Below are 23,771 nucleotides of genomic sequence, written 5' to 3'. Positions count from 1 at the left end.
CTGGGATCCAGAGAGAGAGAAGATATGTGATTGTATACACAATTTGAATTGTATATACAATTTCAGAAGAAGAAGGAAGTTGGAAATCAAGAGGAATTCACATAAAGTTGGATTCATAATTGTTTATATTTCTTTAACTTTTGTTTTAAAATTTTAATATTAGTGTATATACTTCTGATAGATTTTTAATTTCTGCTCCTATTTGAACACATTATGGAAAATGGCAAGGTGCTCTGGATGTTCTTTGCCCATCTTGCACCATTGAGATCTATAAATCAGCAGATTCACTGAGCAAACACCAGTGATAGAATCTTCAGCCTTACCAGTGTTATCTGAAATGCCCATGACTGACAGAGTAGCAATAAGGCTCATGTTAGCCTTTAAATTAAATATATGATGGCTAGGCAACATAGTGTGTGCTGAGATAATTAGCTTTCTTCAACAATGTGCTCAGATATTACAAAGTATTATTATATTAATAGAAAAAGATGAAAGATATAAGGATGATTAATACAGCACCACGGGGAAATATCAGAGTATCATTGGAAAGATTTCACTTACTAAGGAACCAGCAGATGACAGTACAGGAGACCTAAGTATTATTCCTTCCTTGCCTTAAGAATAAAATGTGGTAATCTTGTACTATGTTATCATTGATTAGAAAGCAAATGAAGCTTATTTATTTTTAATTTTTATATAACCTATTTATAAATAAATATATTGTGTAATAATCTGATGAATGACATTGCAACTGTAAATTTTTTTCTAACATGGGAGAGATGACCATTGAGGTATATAATCTATATTCTGTTTTAGAGCTCTTAAACATTTCATTAATCCCACTAATTTATAAACCGCCTTGGTACATATATTAAATAGGCTTTGATATTGTTATCGATAATCAATCACTCCTGCCATCAGTGATGCTAGAGAAAAAAAAAGAAAAAAGAGAATTGGGGTGACACTTATTTAAGGAAGCCATGGGAAGCAAAGTCCCTTTCTCTAAAGAAGGGTTTAGTTGTAGACAGTTTTGATATTGATACAGCTGAAGATAACATAGTTTGTGCTTATACTGCAATAACCCTTATGAATCTTGAATATCTTTCAGTTTTACTTATTGCTGAAGGAGAATCCTGGCCTGGGGCTCAGAAGAAAGTCCAACCCCCCTAGCTGACAATATTGACATTCCACACTCTGAGTGCTTTGACAACATCACACAGAAAAGGAGTCAATTTCCACTTTTTGTTTTTTTTTCCTTTAATCAGGTTTTTCTTTGAGCCATACAACACATTGTATGTGTCACTGTACATATTTAGAGCTTTTTTATGTGTTCCTGAATCTCACTACAACAGCAGTTGTGGTGGGGGTGGTGGCCACAGGGAGTAGTGGGAGCCTTGCTAAAAAACCAGGGCTTTCTTCCTTTCTTCTTCATTTCAAAATCTCTTGCTGACATACTAGGTCCTTATATGCCATCAAGGGCTATGGGGGATGGAAGTGAAGGAGGAATGGGTGACCAGACAAAATAGAATACATTCTTGTTAAAAAGGAATATATAATCTATGGGAAACAGAAATTGCTGATAACATTTCCAGTTATCTAAAACAACTCTGGCCAATTTCATAAGTGCCAAAGCTAAGACTCTATGGAGGGAGGCTGGTCAGGTAGGGTGAAATAAATGCAGAAGTCTCCCAGGAAGCCTTTCCTAAATGTGTCTCTCTCTCTTCTCTCTTTCTCTAATTCTCCTTCCCCTTACCATTGGCTTGTATCTGATTTTCTTTTTAACTGTTGTCAAGATTTTGCAGTATAGCTGTCTTCTCAGTAAAGTGCAATATACGATGGTGTGTGTCTGTGTCAGTACATTGAACCTGACAACTGGTAGTTTCAAAAATACAGAATAAGACTCAGCCATTTACTTACCTACACTGAATTTTTTGCTTTATCTGAAAAGATACATCAAAAGCATTCTGGAAGCAATGTGTGAGTTTTTCCCATTTAGGAAATCACAGGACAGGATGGCAGACTTTACTAGATAAGCATTATGTAAAATATTTGAGAAAAGAAAGCCACGCTGAACACACATTGCATTTATCAAGCTGTACCCTTAAGGTTTGTACACATTACTATATGTGAGTTGCACTTTTGTTAAAAGAAAAAAAAAAACGTAAAGGAAAATGATACTAAAGAGTGAACTTAGCTGAAAGAGCATTCTGATCCTCACATTAGTACAAATAGACCAAAATCTATGATTCTTTCTGTGACTTTTTGTAAAAAACATCGGGATTATGCAAGGTCTTATTATGGCGTAAACACGCTTGCTGTTTTGGCTGCCTGTCAAACATAACACTATTCTTAGTGATGCCAGGACAAACTTCCACTCCACGTCAGCCGAGCTATCTTTTTCCCTCTTCAAAACACATCCTAAACACCACTTACCAGAGAAAAGTGTCATGACTAAGGGGGAAAGGGGCGTAAAAGTGATTTAACTAGTAGGACCTTTGTCCTTCTCACTACATCGATGACACCTTTTAGTTATCTGTTCACACAATATAACTCCTGCCAAAAAGGAAAAGAGTTCTGGACAATTATAAACAGAATGAAACCTGGAAATACCCAACCCTTTGACTCTTTTAAAATGCAATTGCATCTGAGTAAGCAGTGCTGCAGCATCCACCCTTTTCTGTACCAGGAATTTGACGGAACTCAAGTATTGATGATGAACGTAATCTAGTAAATGGTGCTGACTAAACAATGTGCTCTAGAGCAAACAGCAACAAAAGAGAAAGTCCTCTGTCTTTCATAAAGGTTGTTATGTTCTCCCAAGGAAGAGAAGTAAAAGGAAAATGGAAGCGACTCCCGGAGAGCTACTGAAAGCTGTGTGTGATTAGGCAGCTGCATTTGAATCCATGTGTCTTATCTTACTGTCTAGAGAAGCTGGAAATGTGTATAGTCGGCTTTTTAAAATTTTGTTTTGTTTTTTCCTAAAGTTGGCAGGCTGCTGGTTTAATAACGCTAAATTATTTAATTCATTGCTTTGAATTAAAAATGTGAATCAAATTTGCAGAGGAAATGAGGCTTGTTAGAAAGCTGATAGAAAATTCGGGAATGAAAGCTGTTGTTCTACAGAAGCTGAGCAATGCCAAACAATGTATCCCTTTAGGAATCCTTTTCAGTGGTGCACGTGCCTTCCATTGGAAGCCGAGGCAGAGCACGTGGCAACATGGAGCTCTGGATAGTGGGTCAAGGACAGCTTTGAAGACAGGAATGGAAATCAGTTTAGGAGCAGGGAGAAGCCAAAGAGGAAGTTAATACTTTTCCTCTGAAGAGTAGACCAGGAGAGTTGGGATAAGAATAAATGGGATTAGAAGTTATGAAAAGATTAGGAGGTGCACAGAGAAGTGAAATTTCTTCTTCTGAGTATAAAGAAAACGAACATACAAATAGCACATCTTATAACAGTTGAGACAAGGACACTTAGTTGTACTTAGAAATATATATTTATTTTAAGTATGTCTCTATTTAAGTCTGCATTGCTTATGCAAAGAAAGGAAAGTTAATCAATGTATGTGTTGTTCTTTTTATAAAAATGCACATTTATATGAAAAATAAAGGTAAGAAGATTACGGTTTGTAGACATAATCTCATTGGTCATCACCTCTTATAACACGTGCTCCTATAAGTGTAAGCTTAATGGACACCGTCATCCTGTTCTTAGCAGTCCCTAGAACATAGGTATAGAGTCCAGAGAAATTAATTCACCTCCGTAAGGCTAAATCTTGATTCCTCTAACTTTTCAATGACACAAGCTTCATATAATTATGATTCATACCAGATTCAATGAAGCTTTAAAAATAAAATAGTAATGAAGTGTAGAGAGTAATGGGCAGCAACTATTTTTATTGTTTCCAATCGAAAGACAAAATGATTGTTTCCCCAGAGCCTGATTGCAGCCTATTTCTGGAACTGAGCGAAATGACCACAGTATTATCCCACTAAAACTTGAAAAATGAGAACATGAAGAAGATTAAAGTCTTTACTAGATGATCTAATGGCAATTGAGATGAGAAAACATAAAAAGCTGCATAAAATCAGCAAAGATTTCTGTATCCAAAACTAATTTGGAGTTAAAATAAAGGAAGAGGGCTGGAGAGAATGAAGATGTTTATGTGGTAAATCAGGGCAGTCAACTCCCCCACCTGCTTGAAAGTAAACCACTTCTTCATGCTAACCTCAGCGGAAACACAGCATAATTGAATGTATTAAGGATAAGTCATCACGGCTGCCTTCATCCTCTCTTCATAAAAACCCCTCCCCTTTCCTCTTCTAATGCCATTAGTTTGAACCTATTTAAATATTCTGACTCCTTTTCATCTCCAGACTCTCCAAACACTTTAAAAAATCATATCTCTCATTCAGACTGATGTATAATTACGGAGCCCTAATCTTTACCTTTCCCCAGGGGGCAGGTTCCATGTTGACTGAGCCCAGTGTGAAAGCTATGACAAAAGTGACACTTTCCTTCTTGAAATATGCCATCCTGGCTCAGAAATGTCCTCAGCACTCTTTATCTGCCTCCATCTTCACCTCTCCTCTGTCATCTAGTAAAAGTAGCTCAATGGTGAGCACTTCACATTTAGAGGTATTTAAATATAATTTCTGTACCTACATAATATCTAAGAAAGGAAAAATCTTCCAATAGACAGTAAATGGAATGGGATTTGTTCATAAATCTGCTAGGCAGGATGGTTTTTTCTTGAAGCACAATCATACTACCATGAGCAAAGCAAACTTAGTATGTATTTTCTGCAGGGATAGAAACGTACACACCTGGCCTCTAAGAGAACGTTAGAGTAGGATCCTGTGATAATTCTCTAGTCCCTGGAAAGCCACAAGATGGAAGGACATAGGCAGCTGAGAGACTGTGCATTGGATGCCCTCACCTAACTGTGTGCGTGTGTGTGTGTGTGTGTGCGCATGCACGCATATGCGTGCACATGTGTGCACACACCAAATGTGTTAGTTAAGGAGGAAGGCATAATAACATATATAAGAAGAAAGGAAAGAGTATCTCTGTTCTTAAAAAGATACTAGTCTAAGTACAATTTCTCATGAAGTATCAGTGCAATGTGACAACATGCTGTGCAAGGGGAACTTGCAATTCACGAAACTGGCCTGTACGCCATTAGCAAGGCCTGAAGAATGGAATCTACCTCTTGTATTCTTCCTCTTGAGGAACAAAGCAGCAAAGGCCCACTGGGCCTGGATATCCACCTAAGAGATATGTTGGCAGGAGTGCTGGCTCGTTGCTCTATGGGGTGGTCGGGCTCTTCTTTCTGTAATTTTAAACACAGTAACTAAGATGCGTCTATGGCTACAGTAGACAAGGCTTTGAAGTCAAACCTGAAACTGAAGGCTATTTCTGCTATTTTCTGGTTGTGTGAGCTTAAATCTGTTGACCCTCTTTCCACATGTACAAGATCTGGAAAATAAAATCAACCATTCACAATTTTTAGGAAAATATACATAACACAACAGGTCCCAGCATAATATACCATAATAATAATGACTATGAAAAAGTCCCTATTACTTAAGTTCATTATAATTTAACAGATGATTCTAAGCAACAAGTAAAGCATTAAAAAGAAATAGAGAAAAAGGAGCAAAACATGCCTTGTTCATGTCTTCCAGGAAAATAAGACAATAATTTCAAACAATTTTTATTGTATAGGTCTATTCTATGTCACTTTTATTATTCGCTTCCATTCATTTTATGGATTCCAGAAATCTTGCTATCATTCTAAGGTATCCTGATTTTTTATGCTGAAATGATAAGTAATGTATCTTCAATCTAAACTTTAAGAAATGTTGATCTAAAATTAATAACTAATTCTCTTCAAAACCAAAAAGAGGGTCCCACACAAGTGAACCGCTTTAAAATTCTTACTGTAGATTCACAAAAGATTATTTAGTGATTCTAAACATATTTTTCCTGAAAACAGTTTATTTTGGAGAAAAAGATTATCTTTCTGAGGGACTAAAGAAAAAATTCTGATCCTCTAGAAATTTAGAGCAAATCCTGAAACTAAGAGATTTCTTGCTGACAAATATAAAAATAGTGAAATTTCACCACGTCAAATTGTGAATGCTTAGACAATAGTCTATGAATACACATACAATTAATTTGTGACTTATACTTACCATATCACTCTAAGTACTGTTTTCAAAGAAACAACTGTTTTTTAAAAAAATTGTACTGTTTTGCTAATTGAAAGAGAACAGCTTATGACAAAGAAAGAGTAGTCATCCTTCCAAATGCCAGTTTTCTTGAGGAACTTGTCTAATGTCTTTTCTCTCTGATTCGTAAATATTTCTCTTGACAACTTCAATCTCTTTAATCCAGATCCTTATCTTCTATGTATTTATTCACTCTCTCCCTCATCCACCCTGTCTTCAGTGAGTGATGGCACAGGTTGTCCGAGGAACCAACTCAAGAGGATGATTCCTCAGTCTTTCATGTTATGTTACTCTTCTGCCATGACTAAGCTAAGAGACTTAACTTTGTTTATGACATGGTGACCACAAAACATTTACCTGGAAATGTCATTTCACAGCAGACACAGCCTCATCATCCTAGAATTCAGGGGCCAGAACTGCTAGAGCTCACCTCTAATGGCAAGACAAGGGGTGTCGACCTCTTGTATTGACAGTCCTTGGGGGCCCTGTCTAGTGTACTGTGGCTACGTCTTATCCTTACCCTGACTCGGTGTGAGGCCCATGCATTCCTCAACCAGTCTATACTGTGGCTGTTGGGAAGGGTGTATTTAATTGAAATGTTCCAAGGAAAGACTCATTTGTAGGCTGCCTCTTAGTCCCTGCTCTTCACGAGAAAACACCCTCAGCTCTGTGTCTGCATTTAGGAATGTAACTTGAGAGCAGCCTGTCTCTGGATCTTCCCTTGTTTGGTTGTTTTGAAAGGCCACTGTAAAGCTCGAAGGTGACAGCTTAACCTGCTTTGCTCAGTGTTTTTTTTTTTTTTGTATTGTTATTAAAATAACAAATGACTGTGCACAAAGCTGACCTCCTTAAACAAGGACAAAACTACTAAGTCACAGTGGGTATAGCCCTGTCTGAGGTGGGTGGGGGAGGAAGTAGCTAGACTACAGAAAGAGTAAAACCAGACATTGGAGGGGGAAGGGATGGTGAAGTGGGGTGGGGAGATTTCCCATTGTGTTTGGCACTATACCCAGTACATCTTCAAATTTCCAAGCTCTGCTTTAAAATAAAGATTGGGGGCTCCTTGAATAAAGTTTAATTTCTGTTTTGATATGATCCCAAGTTTCATAACCAAGTTTTTAATGCTCATAGTATAGCTAGCTCCTTTATTCTTAGTATGAACTGTATATTCCCTTCTAAAACAAAAACAAACCCATAAATGGTTACTTTAAAAGATTCAATGGATTCAATGGAACTCAAACAATATTTTCATATATTGAGGTTAAATGAATTGGAAAATTATGAATCACTTTCAGTAAAGTACACAAAGATACAAAGGCAGAGAATAAGAAATCACAAGAGTTTTGGTCACATGCACTACAGTGCTCAGGATTGGGGTGGATACAGAAGCAAAAAGGTGGACAGATGGACCCCTATTTTGTAACTTGAGGGTAAAGCAAAATAGAAAAAAGAAGTAATTTGAAGGAAAGGTAGATTAAGGGAGACCTTTTGCAATATTTGATTTAGTTGCTTTTCTTTTCTTTTTTTGAATAAGGCTGAGTTATGAAAGACTTAAGCTGAAGGAAGAAAACACTGGTGAGTGAGGGTCTAAAGGTTTAAGAGCAGTCGTTACCACTGGTGTGGCAAGAGCTTAAGGAAGCCAAAGAGAATGGTGTCTGGAGGATGTGGGGCAGGGAATGGCCCAGAGTTAATCTTGCAAATAGAAGGGAAGGGGTTCAGTGTGACAGTAGATTCAATTAGTTTCAGAGATATCAAGGAATAGGAAACTTTTTAAAGGCTATCTATTTGAGGGTGAGGAAGGGAGAGTGTGGCAGAGACTTAAGGAACAATGGCATCTGGCAACTTCATGGCAGCGAAGGCCGTTAAAGCCCGAAACCACAGTAAGCTACTGATAGAATTGACCAAACTGGTAGCAAGAGCCATCTCATTGACAGGGATCTCAGACTGGATTTCAGTTTCTCATCACTCATCTTCATTCATTGCCCCTCTCTGGATTCAAGCCCTGGCTTGACCTGATCTTTCAGCTGTGACTTGTCTGAGTGTTAGCATTAGCAGTAACGCTTTGACAACCCCAAACTCCAGTCTGGGCGCATAAGCCCACTTAAGATTTTTAGTAAGTTTCTTAAATCCTCCAAGGGTAAATTTTCTCATTGCTTATGTTGTGATGACACATGCCTAGAAAGTTATTAACTTCAATAATTAAACAAAATAATACTCACAAAGGGATTTAAACCAAGCCTCCCACTCCAGGCTTCTCTGCCTTTATTCATGGGCTTAAATAAAGGCTTACAATTGGCTCTGGCTAGGTTGGGAGTAGAAACAGAAAGAGAATTTCTTTCACAGTCATACAATTGCCAACTGTGCAATAGGTCTATTTGAGATGTTGCTTTAATACTTTCCGTTGTTAGAAAATATATTTTTTAATTTCTTAAGCTCAGATGAATTATAGAGCTCTGCTCTACTCATTCCATACAATAACAGATTTTTATGAAGTCATAACCTCGCACATTCAAATAATCACTATTTATTACTGGTTCTATTGTTTTCTTGTCGTATAAGTTTATAATAAACAAATTTGCTAATAGTTGTTTCCTGTTCACTAACTTTATCCAGAAAGAGATCCTGGTTATCAGATAGTGTCAGCATATGAAGTATTAGGAAGCCAGACGTACTCTCTGTTCTGTCGACTTATCCTGTGCATAGAACAAACTGTAGCATATTATGGATACCCAGAGCAAAATTCTTTCATGTATGGCTCCTGTTTAACTATTAATATACTTTTGAAGCATGATAAATAATAATGATTATTATTAATAATGATTTCCTCATTAATTTGATTAATGAGGATTTCCTCACTAATAATGATTTCCATTTTTAGATTATATGGTAAAAAGCAAACAGGTTAAGAAAAAAAGAAGGATATGAATTAGCAATAGTGTTCATGGGCCAATTTAATGCGTATGTCAAATAAACCTACCATGTGAAATAAACCTCAGTCCTAAATGATCAGTTTGTCTATGTGAGGTTTTCCCTATAATTTTAGGGTTTGATATTGCCTTTACTTTACTGCAAACCACCTGTTTGGCTCTCCTAACTAACTGGTAGCTGGTTCTGTTGTTTTTTCCTCCTGAGCCATTGTATGTTCATGTTTTATTTCTTACTGTAAGACTTCAGGGGTGCTATCTGAGAGGGGTTTTAATTTTGAATCTGTTTCATCTCAAAAACAAAATGTTTAATTATGCAAGATAGTGTCTTCTTCAGGAATTCGGGCAGATTGACAGTGGACACATTGTCCAACCACATCACCCCTCTATTTCTCACCTTGATCTGTTTGCTTTTAAGCAGCAGTGTTGGTCTGAACTCATGGAAAGAGCAGGGGTCTGTGATATTAAAATATCTGTACTCTCATTCCAGACATGGTATTTAACCTCTCTGAGCTTCATTTTTATCCTCTGTGGCAGTGAGGACATTTGACTCTAACATCTCTTTCAGCTTTAAAAGAGTCTTAGGATTCTAATTTTACTTTAATCTCTTAGGATCCATATGATGCTGACTGAGAGGTCAGAGATGATGTCACCTACTTCTCCCTTAGATCTGCATTTTCCTAAATACTGCACCCCGTGTACCTACAAAGAGAAAACAGTTCCCTCTCTCTTGAATTTATACTAGTTGAGCCTTGCTGGCATTACTGAAGAGGCTTCTGCTCTGTGTCAAATGGTTTTCTTTGTCACTGTCTCTATTCTTCCCACCCCCAGTATCCTGGTACTACATCTCAGCCCCCTCTGTGACCCTTCATCCATGTACACTTTAAAATTAGATTCAAATTGCTATCTGTGTCTTCATTTCACTCTCAATATTGAAAACATATAAACATGAACTAATTCTCTCAATCTAGCTCCATATTTACCTACTGACTCATCAAAAAGTGACTTTATCACTAGAGCAAGAGACCATATAATAGAGAAGGAAAGTAATTTACTTGGCCAGTTCATTTGTGTATTCTCACAAATGTCATGGCAAAGGTTTGTCCTTGGGATAAGGGTATTTTCTCGCCCAGTCTGGTCTCTCTGTCTGATTCCTCAATTAACTGACACCTCTGTGCCTATGATTTCATCATGGACTAACTTCGTGGACAAACTAGGAATAGTTATCCAATGACTTGCACACTCCTTTTACAGCATGACTGTAATTGCTGCCTGAGTAGCACTGCAAGGAGGGAGGGAAATGAAAGAAAGGCTCTTGGACAGAGTGATTTTAAGACACGCAACAATTTGCAAAGGGTAAGGAAAGGTATTCTGAAAATTTCTATTGGAAGCTTGAACTCTAACAAAATTCCAAAGATTAGACAAGAATAAATTGGCTCTTGTGCAGTATTATGTTTCATGTTATAGAGCAGAATACAGTGCTAAGAATATCTACATTAAGTCTAAAATAAAAATGATGTGGTTTTATGATTTTAAAAATACATGAGATTTATTCCTATGTTTTTGCAGTGCTTACAAACTTCCCTCTGCCTTTGGACATTAAAAAATAAAAAGTACTGTGAATTCCTTTTTTCTGATTTTCAAATTAGAACATTAGAGAAATAAACCAAACAAAAAAAGATTTTGGATCATTCATACCTGACCCACAAGAGCTATTCACTTTATTTGACCATTCACAGATAATTTTCTTCCAGCTAACTTGAGGGGAAAAAGCAGCGAGTGGTATTGATTTGTTTTTTGTTGTCAAAGACCATATAGCATGGTTGGAAGCACCTGTGAAATTTTGCTACTGTTGAAAACTTATCTTCCTACACATATGCATGAGCAAGCATGCAATACACTCACCCACATACACATATAATATTTAAAAGTTTCAGATTACATTATATATGTCAATGTATTATCACATTATTTAGGATACTTTTAAAAACTGCATATTCAAAATAATCTGTTTGCTTTAATCACATACATCTTGAAAAATAACCTAATGATTATGACAATTATTTGAGTAAAAATAATAGTGCTAAATGTGTTCATTGGAAAGGAGTAGAAGGCACTTTGAAAAGTAAATATTATATGACCTAATAAATACCTCTGTATCAAAAAAGGAATTGATGTGGCTTATGTAGTGTGGCCCAGCCAGTAAATGTGAGGTGGAAATATTTTTAAGGCAAAGACATAATTTTGATGATTATATTACAATGCAACTCAAAAATAACTTCATATGGAATAACCACTAAATGTCAGTAAGCATGGATACAAAATACATTACTGAATCACCATTGATGTTTGAGCTCTGACACTTTTGACTATAGAAATGACACATTTACTTTTGCTTTAGAACGTCCCCTCGTTCTCCCCAAAGTCTGTCACTTTGTGATGTGGAGGTCAGAAGGGGTTAGAGCATGGGAGCAGGTACACTCAGAGAGCCAGAGGGAGCACTGGGAAGAGCAAGCTCTTGATTTTACCTTTCACAGTTAGTATTCTGCATTTACGTGGCATTGCAATAATCACGTGTAAGCCAGCAACCTTTAAGCAAAACACCCCCCTCCCTTTTTTTTTTTAGCATTGAATATATGAGCTAATTGACTGGATTTTTTAAAAAACTTTTCAGTTGGTAGCTATGACCTCTATGTGGACTGAATTTATGAGTGTTTCTTTTGAAAAAAAAACAGGTATGGAAAGCATTTGAGATGTGTGTTTTCCACTATCTTACTTATCCCTGTTGCTTTGGGGTTGGATTTCCTTGATCATAGAATTTTGGACTGAATTCCAAGGCCAATATATTTGAAAGCTTTTCTTTACTGATGAAATAAGCTCAAAACCATGCACTTATCCCCATTCCCATCTTCTTCCTTACCTAGGCTTATTTTAGTGATAAGCAGAAACCCATTGGTCTAGAATTGGTGGCTTTCTCATCAGTGGCCATCTCTGGCATGTCTCTGTATGTCTGCCAAGGGGCTGAGAGCTCACCTTCAAGGGAGTTTGTGCACAGGCACTACCTTACAGCTCCCCACAGTCCCCAGGGTGCTAGCACTGAGAAGAACTAACAGTTTTTGAATATCTAAAAAGAATTGGCCCAATTCAATTTTTATCCTTCCTTTTATAGATAAGAAAACTAAAGCACATTGGGTGAGTATTTTTCCCATTGCCAGCTAATTAGTGGAGTGGTGCTGCTCAGACTTGAAGTCAAAGAGGACTCAGAGCAAAGCTTTTGCTCCTGATCATGCAAACGTCTCACTTGTTGAAGCAAGAATATGTGTGTCTGCTCTCTCACCCTCTCTTTCTCTGTGTGTGTGTGTGCGTGCATGTGAATGTACAGTTGTAACTTACTTCTGAAAATAAAAACACCACTCAGTGAACTGGGCTTACTGTAAGCTCATCAATATTTGTCGTGACTGTGTGACTATGACAGTTAATTTTATGTTTCAATTTGGTTATGGCATAGTTCTTAGTTATTTAATCAGGAATTGAGGTGATGCCATGAAGATATTTTGTAGATGTCGTTAACATCTACAAATTGTTGAATTTAAGTAAATGAGATTGCTCTCAATAATACAGGTCCTTATTCATCAGTTGAAGCCTTAAGAGTAAAAACTAAGATCTCTTTCAGAAGAAATTGCACTCCAAGACTACAGCATTAATTCCTGACTGAGTTTCTAGCCTGCTGGCCTGCCCCAAATATTTCAGATAGCCAGTGCCCTAAAGATTTAAGACTTGCCAGTTCCCAAAATTGCATGATTCAATTCCTTAAAATGAATCTCTTTAGATAGACAGAAATATAAAGTTGATCCTTGTTATTGATGGTAGTTATGTTCCATAAAATCAATAAGAGCACTGAATTAGTGAATACTGAACCATTGTTCTTAGAGGAAATATAGGATTACAATCAGAAAATTTTGAAAATTCAAAAATATTAAAATAATTTAGCAAAGTTTAACACATTAAGCCATGTCTTAAGGTAGAATGTGGACCCTCTTCCTGACGAATTGAATGAACTTGATCTGGAATAGCAAGTGTATCTTAACAAATGATTTGTCTCTTGTCTTTGGAAGCTGAAGTAATTAGAAATGTCCTAATATGACAATCTAGATGAATTGTATTTTTTTCATAGTAATATCTGATGTTCAATTTGACTTGGACATATCTATCTTTCCAAAGGATTACTGTGACTTCATAGCAACTTAATGTTGTGTCTATAAAATGTATTAATGTATTCATTTAACAATGTATTGAGTACTTACTATACACCAGGCTTTGGGTGCTAGAGATAAACTCTTGATGGGTAAGATCCAGACCCTGCACTCATGTTGCTAAAAACCTGGTAGGAAAAAGAAAGAAAAAAGTGTGGAAAACAGTAAAAATAATTACAAATTGCCCATAAACAGGAAAATGGGACATGTTAGTCTTTATAAGGATAGAGGCTGCACTGGAATCATTGGGAGAAAATTCTACTGTTGCTCGAGTTAGAAACTAAAACCTGAAATACATGCATCTGTTCTTCAAAGACAAAGGTTTACTTCTCCAGAATGTGGAAGACTGACATCTCACATAGGCCTGGGAATAGAATCCCATGTATTGAAAGAGAAGTGATTCTGAGAAACACAGCCTAAGGAAACACCTACAGCCTAAAAGAGTGTGATAATAGTAGATATTATAACCCTAACTCTAAGAATGGGAATTGGCAACAATAGGTTGTCCTCCATGAAAAGGAGTGTGTTTGCTGAGTTCACTCACACAGAATCATTGAAAATTGATTATGCATATAATTCTATTAGGTAGACATGGCAGAGAAAGGATTTTAATCAGAGAAAGAAAACCAGAGATGGTTGTTAATCTGTGTAAATATCTATGAAAAAATGCATCTCCCTCCTCACCTCCAGATGGTAGCTAAGAAAGTTAACTCAACCCTGGCAACATTCTGAATACTACGGAACCAATCTCAAAATTGGTTGTAAAAATTAAATATGTGCAAAGCTATAGTAATCAAGACAGTGTGGTATTGGCAAAATAATAGACAAATAGATCAATGGAACAGAATAGACCAGAACTAGACCCACATAAATAGTCAACTTATCTTTGACAAAGGAGAAAAGGCAACACAATGGAGCAAATATAGTTTTTGCAACAACTGGTGCTATTGTTGGACATCCACATGCAAAAAGCAAAACAAAACAAAACAAAAAAACAGAAAAATATAGACATAGGCTTTATACAATTCACAAAAATTAACTTGAAATGGGTCATAGATCTAAATATAAAATGCAAAACTATAAAACTAGAAAGTAACATAGGAGAAAAACCTACATAATTTGGGGTATGGTGATGACTTTTTAAATACAATGCCAAAGGCATGATCTATGAAAGAAATAATGAATTAGCTGAACTTCATTAAAATTAAAAACTACTTTGTGAAAGACAATATTGAGAGAATTAAAAGACAAGCCACAGACTGAGAGACACTTCTGATAAAGGAAAATTATCCCAAATACACAAGGACCCCCTAAAACTCAACAAAAGTAAACAAACAACCTTATTAACCAATGGGCCAAAGATCTTAAAAGATACCTCATCTAAAAAGATGCACAGATGTCAGATTAGCATATGGAAAGATGCTCCATACCATATGTCATCAGGGAAATGCAAATTAGAGCAACAATGAGACACCATTACACACCTATTAGAATGGCCATAATCCAGAACACTGGAAACCCCAAGTGCAGGGGAAGATGTGGAGCAACAGTAACTCTCATTCATTTCTGATGGGCATAAATAATGATACAACCACTTTGGAAGATATCTTGGCAGTTTCTTATAAAACCAAATGTGCTCTTACCATGTGATCAAGCAAAGGATCATAGGCTTCTGGGTATTTACCCAAAGAAGTTCAAAATATGACCAGACAAAAACCAGAACATGGATATTTATAGCGGCTTTATTCATAATTGCCAAAACTTGGAAGCAACCACAAAGTCTCTTAGTAGGTGAATGGATAAAGAAATTGTAATACATCCAGACAATGCAGTATTATTCAGTGTTACAAAGAAATGAGCTATCAAGCCATGAAAAGACATGAAGGAACTTCAAATGCATACTGTTAAGTGAAAAGACAATATGAAAAGACTAATACTGTATGAATCCAACTATATGAAATCCTGGAAAAGGCAAAACTATGGGGACAGTAAAAGAACAGTGATTGGCAGGGATTGCTAGGGGTGGTGGTGTCGAATAGGTGGATCTTAGAAGACTTTTAGGGTAGTGAAAAAAACACCCTGTAACACTACTGATGGATATATATCATTATACATTTGTCCAAGCTCATAGAATATAAAGTACTGCAATTGAACACTAATATAAACTATGGACTTTGGGTGATAATAATGTGTCAACATAAACCCATTAATTGTAATATGTACATCACTCTGGTGGGGGATGTAAAGTATTGGAAGAAGATAATGGGAGAGATTATGCATATCTGGGGGTAGGAGGTATAGGAGAAGCCTCTGTACCTTTTTCTTAATATTGCTCTGAACCTAAAACTTCTCTAAAAAGATAAAGTCTTCAGAAAATAAATGTGATCATGGTGATGTTAGAGAGTAGTCTGAGCGAATGTAAAGAGGTGGAAACTGCATGTAAGTTCATTGGTGCTGGAAAAGCACAGCTGTGTCTGGGAGAGATGAAGGGAGGTGTCAGAGTCAGAAAGGAGTTAAAGGAAAGGAGTTAAATGAAGTTTACCTGTTCTACTTATTAAACTCAGACTTCATGCTATAGTGGATGGGGATCTGATGAGGGTTCTAAAAAAGGAAGTCCTGTGAATAAATTTGTATTTTTAGTAGGATTCTGAGATAGTTGTGAAGGGGATGGATTTTAAGGGACAAAACCGGGAGCAGGAAGACTATTACCTAAGTCATGGCAATGATCCATGGCAAAAAAGGGACCTCGGGCAGAACTAAATGATAGGGACGGAAAAGATGGGCTAGGTTTCAAAATATCTAAATGAATGTAGGAGAAGAGAGAGGAGGAGGGATCAAAGATGACATACACATTTCTACCATTAGTGTGAACTCTAAAAAGCAGAAGGACTTGAACTCCTTACAGGAGGCTAATGAGACCACAGTGGATATCACTGATGCACATCTTTAACAATGAGCTTGCAAGGCAAGATAGATTTTATTCTCATTAAGTGAACTGCTTCTCAATTAAGCATCTGGATTTGCATAGGTTTGGGTTTACCATGTATCATACTGGAATAGAAAGAGCCCTGAGAACCCTATGACCTAAATTTCAGTCCTACTTCAGTCATTAATCATTGTGTGACCTTGAGTTAGTTACTTGAATAGTTTAACTTTCATCCCTTTAAATATTAAATAAAAACAAGGAAAATCTATTAGATGGAAGAAGATATATAAAGGCAATATCCAAGAAGTAAAAACCATAAAAACTAAAAATATTTATCTTAGCACAGATTTTCCCCCTAACATGTATAGAAATACATTATCAAATGTGGAGTTGATAGAGCATTGTGTTCCAGAGAATGAGGTCTAAAATTCAACTAATGAGAACAGATCCTGTCTCTGTCACTTCCTAACTGTGTGACTTCTAACAAGTTATAAAACCTCTCCATGCCTTAATAAAATTGGAAAATTAATGGTACCAACCTTATAGGTTTGGTGGGAAGACTATATAAGATATTTTCTTAAACTCAATATGCACTGAACAAATATTAATTATTATGAATACATAAATGTCTATAAAATACATGTATGCGTATAGGCATGTTTAGTAGGCTGAATCATATAAAATTGCCTATATTCAACCATTTTGACTTACACAAATGGCAATGTCCTATAATTAGATCATAAATATTTATATATAGTGATCTTGTTATCTTTTTTTGCTAATCTTCTTAGGCAAATATTGGCTTCAAGACAGTTGAATTTCTTGTCCACTAAATTACTATTTGTCTATTCTATTTGCTAACAATGGTGAGAAAAGCAATAAAGAGAGCAGACTGAGCCCAACAGTACTATTAGATCACAACTCAGAGCTGTATAAACTCGAACAAATTACTCAACCCCTCTAACCCTCAGTCACCTCCTCTCTACAATGAAAAAATGATAAAATTGTTATAAGTATTAAATTAGATGATGTATGTAGAGTGCATACCTTCTAGGCCAGCAGATAATGAGCTCTCAAAAATGTTAGCTATCAGTACACAAATCATTAATTATCCACCTGAATTCCATTGTATACTGATGACATTATATTTTCTGTCTTGCAACTTCTTTCCCTTTCCCTCCCCTTACCTCCTCTTCTTTTCCTTCCCTTTTCCTGAACTTCCTTCTCTTTCCTTTTTCTTTCCTTTTCTTTCCCTTTCCTTTAATTTCCCTTTTAATGAGGAACCACTGTGATTGACTACATCTGAATTATTCTGGATCTATGTATTTATAAAAAGAACTTTCCTGGACAATAATATATTGTTGTATAGTCATTACTATTATTATTTTTGCTTTTTGGGAGGATGAAATTCTTGCAAATTTATTTTTGTATGTATGACTTATATACACAATATTTCATCTCATCTTAGAAAGGGAAAATACTAATGTAATGCCAATCTATGTACCTTACCTATTTGCTTGCAGAAGTGTGTAATAAGAAAATTTTGAACTTTTGTGATCAATAAAGAATGTTACACACAATCCCTGAAAGAGAGAAGGACTCAATTGAAGACTATTTAAGTGGCCCCAGAGAGGGCAATTTGGTTATGACTACAAAAAGAGGGATGCAGATTTAAAAGGCATCCAAGGACTAATCTCCTGGAAATAGTCCTTGGTAGCTCTAATTGATACATCCTTGCCTGTGCACAGTTTACCCATTTGCCATTTGCCCTTCCCCAGTCCGTTAGCACAGCTGTGGTCAGTGTGAAGTGCAGTGGCAAATAAGCTACACTGAGAGTCTCTATCTTCAACTGCTAGGGCCATGTTAATTAAGCATCAGGTGTGTAATAAATGATGATAAGTTAATCTGATTGGCAAGGGTGAGTCCCTGATTCCAGAACATGCGGATGTAGGGCACTATGGGTAAACCACCAGAGCAGTCTCCTATAGGTAGAGAAAGAAGGATAGTGACAGGGGCAGGGACGTGTCACAGCAAGAGAGGGCACCTCTGAATGGTTGTCTGAAGCAAAAGAAAGAAGTTCTGAGCTCAGGCTACAGCTATTTCAACACAGGCCCTCTGCTGACACTGAGGAGCAGGGTTAGAGGACAGCAATAGGAGCCTGGACTTTAGGGAAAGGAGAAAGGGAGAAAGAAGAAGAAGAAAAAGAAAGAGAAATAAAAAAGGATACCTGGAGGCAGAACGAAATTCTATCAAGGATATTAAAAGCACATTTTCTCAAGGAAAAGACCCAACAAGTTTCTTTTTGGTTTGTTCTGGTTTTGCCAATTTGTTTCAGTTTTACCCAGTACAAAGATGTAAGATATTTTGGATAAGATTGCAGGTAGAAATTAATAAGTGAATAAGTGCATGCATGTACTAATAAATAAATTGAGTCCAATGAAAGATGGGTGTATTTAATACACAATCAGAATAATTTTGAACAAACGTAAAACTTGTGCTCAACCTAGAACCATTTCCTAGAACTGGAAATGGTCCCAATAGACAAGGGAAGCCGGGTAAATTACATATTATGCAGGTGTATCTGATGGAGCATGCTGAAGAATGGGCCTGCCCCAAGGGTGGAGGGAAGCATTATTTGACATTTCCTTAGCTCCTTGTAAAAGACATTGAGACCAAATTTTTAATAAGACAAATATTGTCAAAATTATGATCAGACAAATCATGGAAAGACAAAAATGGCTGATCCTAATTGACCGAATGTGTCTTAATGGATGAACGAAAGATGTAAGAACGTAGGAGGCCTATGTCTTGCAAGCAGTTGAGTGGCTTATAATAAATTTAACTATCCTATCATCTAGACCTTGCAGAATCTGTATATATAGTCTTCTTTCCTTTGCTCTTAGCTAAGTTTGGAGCTTAAAATCTATTGGTAAGGAGATTGAGCCTGCAAGCACATTGCTTCCTTTTTTTTTTAAAGAATGAATTAAGGATAGGAAAGTATCAATATAAATAACTATATCTTTGAGGAAAAAATGGAGTATCTAGAGAATTAAAAAGAGTAGGATGATTAATGCTTATTATTTAAAAATCTGACAAAATAAGGAAATGCTTTGGTGCTTCCACAGTCATAGGTTCAACTTCAAAGATAGTGACAGGGTGCTTTCAGGGCCTGCTGAAAAGAGTGAACCCCTCCTTTTCATTCACTGCCCAAATGTGAGTCATATATCAGCTGATTGGATCTTCATCTATTTCTAGAATGATAGAAAAATGGGTCGCTTGATGTAGTTATTGAAAATCCATCCATTTATATCAAAAAGAACAATGAAGAGCTGTCATTATCCTCAAGATCTCCCTCCCCTCTGTTTCTTAAGTTTGTAAGCAATTGAAAAGCTATTAGGAGATTTTTATTTGCCTCACTCACTGGTTAAAAAATTACCCCAATGTGAAAGCCAATCTTTGCCAAATAAATATGGAAAATGCTAATGTTATCATACATACCATTAATCCAAAGAGGTCAGCACAGCAGTTGAGTTCCAGGTAACTCATATATATCTTAATATCGGCCCTCTGCAGTGCAATACTACATAGGGAACTTAAGGAAATTCTCGAATTACAGTATCTCCTAAATATAAGACAAAGAGATTTAAGGTACACTGGAACTGACTCTAAGGTGCTAATCTAGGTCTTTTCTTGTAAATAGTCTTGGAAGACTGATATGTAATCCTGCCTTATACTGATATAAATTCCATTGGTTTCTTCAGTGTCATTACTCAGGATGCTGCAGATATTAGAGGTGGCTTTCAAACTTTAGCAATCTCTAAAATCCTAGTAGCTATTCAAAAATAATATGATTGAAATGCATATGTGCTTGTATATGTAGAGTTCACTTCAATGCTGTGTGTTGCAACTTTGACATCAGGGTTTCTAAAACCTTACCATGATGCTAGACCAGCAATTGAAATGTTTGTATAGCACATTAACTAATTCCATGAGTTGTTAAAAGATGGTCTGTGGAGTAAAACCATTCCACTGCCAAATAAGTTTAGGAAAAAACTTACCCTTAATTCTTCTTTTGGTGAGTCACAATGTACACTGATGTGTTCAAGATGCTTCAATAAAGCAATCATTTTAACTTCAATTATTTCATTATTTCTCAAAATTATTTGAACAGAGAACATTTCTTCTTAAAGGATATATATGAACATCTTATAGAAAAAAATACACCTTGGGACATAGTTTGGGAACATTTTGATAAATAAATCAAAATATTAATTTGGCATGTGAATTGAAATAATTGAAGTTTCCTAGACATTCCAATAATCTTTTTACCAACTTGCATTTGTATATACTGTTTCTTCTCCCTAGAATGATAGTCTATCATTAGCAACTCACCCACTGCTCTGCCTCATAACCTAGATTGGATAAGACCTTTCAAGTGACAACTTAAAAGTAATTTCTGTGGGAAGCCTTTCCTGATACCTCAAGACTGCATTGTGTGCCCACCTCTGATCTTTTCTAAAACCATGTACTAGCTTTATATTAGCATTTACAATTCTTTCACGTCTTTATTTAGTTGAAGAAATTGTTTGTGTCTTAGTCGCTGTTATAAAGTCAGTGCCTATTATAAGACTTTGTGTTTGGGAAATAACAAACAAATACTTGGTAAATGGATGAGTGGGAAGATCAGGGGAAAATGGTTCAGGGAAGCATATCCTCACAGAGAGAGGTTTAGGGAATCAGGGGAAACCACAGCCTTCCGGTACCACTAGAAATCTATCCCAGAGAGAATGCAGATCATGCAGCCAATAACATGATGGAATTGGTTATAGCGGACATTAAACTCTTCATCATGTGAGTAAGAAAGCCCTTGGGATAATTTATTCACAAGTTGCTTACTAATCTGCTTTAGAGGGAAGCCATGTGGAGAGCTTCTCTTGGATTCCAAAGCAAACAGATGTTCTCTCTCCCACAATGGTGCCAAGCTACTTGCAATTTTTTTTTCCTCTAAAATCCAATAGTAGTACACATAGTACAATAGGAGTTTTATACATTTTCATGGAAAAACAACTACATCATATACATAGTCAATAGACTGCAACATTTTCAGAAAAAAGAAAAGCTTGATGAATGGAATTAAGGCAATGACTGTCCTTGAGGAAAAGCAAATGTCGCTAGTGCACTAGTTAGAGAATTGGGGGCATTTTTCCAGGAAGCAAGTTGATTCAGGATTGGTGTTGAGTTCCAGCTCTGCAACGAATTTCTCTCTTTAAATAAGCTAAAATCTGGCCTGCATAGAATTTGCTCTGAGTAAAAGCAAAATCGAAGGCTCACCCGTAGACCTCTTCTATTGTCACTAATGTTCAGTACCTCAAAATTTCAGACCCGATACACAAGAATAGACTCCTAAGTAGTTTTTCAGCTTTTCTTTTTCCACTCCATTTTGTCCTACAAATAACAAACTTGATGCAGAGCTTAAGATCCCAGGCTGTGCCCAGTTCACACACCTGCTCTGCTGTGTGCTACTTGAGTTACTTGTGCAAGCTCCTTCGTCACTTTATTTCTCAGTTTACATATCTGGAAAATGGGGATAATAATATTAACTACATCATAGAGTACTATCATGATTCAATTAGTTATTAAATGTCTAGCACTTATAATAAACACTAGGTATTAGTTATTATTAATTTTGTTAATATGAAAATGTTAATATTTATCACCATAAACCAGTAATGTCCCCAACTCCATATCCTATTCAAAATTTCCTAAGAAGATTCCACGTGTAAATCCCTAAACTCGGAAGTCTTCTATTTCATATAATACTTTATATGACACTCTTTCTTGATATTTACTTTAAAATTCATCCTGCAGATCTCCTAAATATAACTTAATTTGCTTAACCCTTAGCCCAACATTCAGTTTTTGTACACATGGTTCACTTTTCATAATATACTCTTTCATTTTTCTAACTAGCCAATTTCTACTCATTCTTCAAGGTCTAGTTCTAATGTACCTTAATTGGGAAGATCACTCTCCTATCCCTGTAATCATAACGCTTTATTTTTCAAGCCACATAACACTTAGCATTGTGTCACACATGGGCATTGACATGTATTTCACATAGACATATCTTAATACATTCTTCTTGAAAATATGAACAAAAACCCACTACCCCTGAGAGTATTGGAATTACCCTGATGGATGTACATTATGAGTGGAGAAGGTGATAAACTTTCCTACTCTATTTTCTTATTTCCACTGCTTGGCTCTTTTATTATGGGCACTAATCTTTAAAGCTTCGTTCCAAACAACACACCAACTTGCAAAAGTGAAGGCAATAGAAAGAGACAAAATGATGGGAAATATTATAGCACTCCTTAATAAAGTAGCAAATGTCTGCCCCTTGACATTAATATTATAGACCTTGTTTGAACACAGTAAAAATAATGTTTTAATATTTGAGAATGCCCATGTGATGATTTTATTGTAGAGTTTTATTTTGTCTTACTGGGACGTTACAGAATAATTTTTCCACGCTAAAAAGTAAAATCTTAATCTCTTACTCCCTCCCCATCTTCTGTGAAAATAATTACTAGTTAGTTCCTTTTTACTTCCTTTGCTCTTTCTTTGTCCTTTTCTACTGGGGTCTGTGGTAGAGAATTCATATATTTCTCCACTTAGAAATATAATTTTATTTCAGAAAGGGGTACGAACCGCAACTAAACCTATTTACCCTACTTTTTCAGAGTAAGGGGAAGGAAAGTTACTACCATGTGGCTCAAGTGACTCCAGAACACAAATAGAAAGCAAGAAAGTGAGTTATAAGTCATTTAGGAAAATGACTTTTTCTTACAGAGTGCTGTATGGTCCACTTCTCTGATATCACATCTTACATCCTGACATCTTCCACAAGGAGTCATCTTCAATTATTACCCACTCTTACGAGCTTTAAAGTAGTCATTTTGAAACTGCATGATTTAGAAACTAATTATAATCTGTCTTGCATTGTTCGGTCCCATATGGTAAGTTAGTAACCTGGAAATCCTCCTTGAATTGCCCCACAATTTTTAAACTTTTTTCCCCTAAGATACCATTTCTTTTATATACTGCATATTAGTCACCATCTTTACATTACTACCATCACGATATTAGTTCTGAGTTCTCATCAGTTCTCACCCTCAAAGGCTACCCTGCTGGTCTCCATGGCTTCAGTCTTACTCACTCAAATTTTTCTTCTACTCTGACCTCTCAATGATCTTTCCAACTTACAAACTTAAATATGTCATTCTGCTGTTGGAAATTTCTCAACACAGAATAAAATCCCAAATTGAATGGCCTAAAAGAAATTTCATGGGAAAGTTCTGCACAGTTGCCAAGCCTTGTCTCGTTAGTACTGTATTCTCTCACACTACGCTGTTGCTTGAATAATACGCCATAGCA

The 23,771-nt window shown here is 36.2% G+C and overlaps 1 protein-coding gene across 2 annotated transcripts in view; it reads right to left on the bottom strand.

Moving 5' to 3' along the window:
• Positions 1-23,771, bottom strand: part of CHRM2 (cholinergic receptor, muscarinic 2) — a 133,156-nt gene that overhangs the window by 11,358 nt on the left and 98,027 nt on the right. The window contains exon 2 of one of the 2 annotated variants that reach the window (XM_012642765.1): positions 13,460-13,536. The exons of the other annotated variant lie outside the window; for it this stretch is intronic. The gene's annotated coding sequence lies outside the window, so the exon portion shown is untranslated. The remainder of the gene's footprint in view (positions 1-13,459; positions 13,537-23,771) is intronic. 2 annotated transcript variants of the gene reach the window in all.

This window comes from Propithecus coquereli, unplaced genomic scaffold, assembly GCF_000956105.1.
Source record: "Propithecus coquereli isolate 6110/MARCELLA unplaced genomic scaffold, Pcoq_1.0 Scaffold186, whole genome shotgun sequence".
Lineage (NCBI taxonomy): Eukaryota > Metazoa > Chordata > Mammalia > Primates > Indriidae > Propithecus > Propithecus coquereli.
This window is presented reverse-complemented; position numbering and strand designations above follow the sequence as displayed.